Source organism: Babylonia areolata, chromosome 8 (genome assembly GCF_041734735.1).
Source record: "Babylonia areolata isolate BAREFJ2019XMU chromosome 8, ASM4173473v1, whole genome shotgun sequence".
In the NCBI taxonomy this organism is placed as follows: domain Eukaryota; kingdom Metazoa; phylum Mollusca; class Gastropoda; order Neogastropoda; family Buccinidae; genus Babylonia; species Babylonia areolata.
In genome coordinates, this window is record NC_134883.1 from 45,826,901 (window position 1) to 45,829,400 (window position 2,500).

Here is a 2,500-nt window from a genome sequence, read left to right on the forward strand (position 1 = left end):
GAAGGCATCGTTTTTGCTTTCACACAATCGTTGTATTTCAAAAAGTTGTTAGTGTTCTAACAAATAATAAGAATGACAATAATAATAATAATAATAATAATAATAACAACGATGATGATGATAATAATGATTATAACGATAACAAAAACAACAACAATAACAATAACAATGATAATAATAATAATAATAACAACACGACGAAGAAAAAGGAGATTGTACATTTGATTATCGCCCTTTTCCCTTCTGAGAGCTCAGTGCGCTTTACACCCAAAAGAAAAGAGAAGAATTACATAAACCTCTCATCTCTCTCTCTCTCTCTCTCTCTCTCTCTCTCTCTCTCTCTCTCTCTCTGTGTGTGTGTTTTGAATTTTTGTAACATGCTCAAAGGAGGCAAAAAAGTCATTTTCGCTGTAAGTAAGATGATTAGATTTGCAAATGTTGCCTAGTTATACTTTTGGAGTTAAAAGACATTGTTGCTTTCTCAACTTTTATGTGACATTGTTGTGTATTTTGGAAATGTTTGTTCTGGGCACGAAAAGATTATTTTGCAGTAATCCTCCCTACTCCAATAGGAGTGAAAGGATAATTAAAACTTGAAACTTGTGTGTGTGTGTGTGTGTGTGTGTCTGTCTGTCTGTCTGTCTGTGTCTCTGTCTCTCTCTGTGTCTCTGTCTCTCTCTCTCCTCAAAATGAAAATCAGCAAAGAGTGAAGAGCGTTCACCATGGGTTCTTGTATTGACACGAGGCATTTTCAAAAGGTAATGTTCAAAGGAAAAGCGGAAAGTTCTTGAGAGAGTGTATACACTAATGACGTCAGAAAGATACGTCCGTCTAGTGGAGTGGAAAGCAAAAACGAAAGTTTATTCAATAAGGCCATGACCCCATTTGCAGGGGGTGATTACATATTTTGTATGAATAGATTTGCATAAGGATATAATCTTACTCCATGTATACTCAAACAAAGCTCTGTTCTGTTTAACCAATCATGAAACTACGTCTTTTTAATGACATGAATAAATATGGCAAGAATCGAAAACACATTATCATTTGTAGAAGACAGCAGTAATAGTAACCGAAACTTACTTGGCCAGCTCTTGTATCTTTGTCTCAAGTCATCTAAATACAGGAAAGCAGAAAATCAGAGACACGCAACTTTGTACTTGATTCTCGCTTCAACTGGGAAGCCAGTGCAGAGTGTGATTTATCCACGGGACTCTGAGAGTGAGATGGGCAGCAAGGAAGGATTTTTTTTTTGTTTAATGTCCCGTCACACATATCGGTGATTGAAGACATTTTGTAAAAGTATTTATGAATACATCTGAGTATTATCGGTTAGAAGGGGTGGGAGATGTGGATGAATGGAGGGTTGGGGGAAACTGGGCAAATGAGGGTAAAAATGTGCAGATGGGCAGCAATCTTTCTCACACATGCTGTTTTTTCCAAAGCAATGGTTCATTTCTCACAAAACGTTGTTGCATTTCTCAAAACGTCAGTATCTTTTTTTTTTCTTTCTTTTTTTTTTTTTCAAAAACGTTGTATTTCTTGAAAGCGTTAGTTCTTTCCTCATAAACTATGTATATCTTAAAGCACCAGTATCTTTCTAAAAAAAAAATGTTGCATTTCTAAAACCGTTTGTTCCTTTCTCAAAAATTGTGTACTTCTTAAAGCGTCGGTATCTTTCTATATAAAAAAAAAGGTGTATTTCTAAAACCGTTAGTTCCTTCGTCAGAAACAGTGTATTTCTTAACCCTTTCACCGCCAGTCAATTTAGAGTGCAAAATTCCCTTGTGCTATAAACAGCAAAAATGTCTTTTAACTCCAAAAGTACAACTAGGCAACACAAGGAGGAAGGTGGCAGAGGAAGGTGGCAGAATGGTTAAGACGCTCAGCTGCCAATACAGAGAGTCCGTGAGGGTGTGGGTTCGAATCCCGCTCTCGCCCTTTCTCCTAAGTTTGACTGGAAAATCAAACTGAGCGTCTAGTCTTTCGGATGAGACGATAAACCGAGGTCCCGTATGCAGCACGCGCTTGGCGCACTGAAAAAGAACCCATGGCAACGAGAGTGTTGTCCTCTGGCGAAATTACGTAAAATGAAATCCACTTTCATAGGTACACAAATATGTAAGCATGCACTCAAGGCCTGACTAAGCGCGTTGGGTTATGCTGCTGGTCAGGCATCTGCTCAACAGATGTGGTGTAGCGTGTATGGATTTGTCCGAACGCAGTGACGCCTCCTTGAGAAAGTGAAACTGAAACTATAAACACAGAAAAGTTGGTGTCTAAGAATAACTAGGAATTTCCCCCTTCGATATGTAGAAAATCAGTCCTATCCTACCACCGAACATAAAGAGCAGTAGGTTCATGGATAACAGCCCCATGATCTGGTCACCCGTTCAGTGACATGGGTCCTCTACCTAGCTGCTGCATTAATGCGAGTTTGGCAGTGAAAGGGTTAAACTTGAAAGCGTCAGTATCTGTCTCAAAAACGCTCTGTTTATAA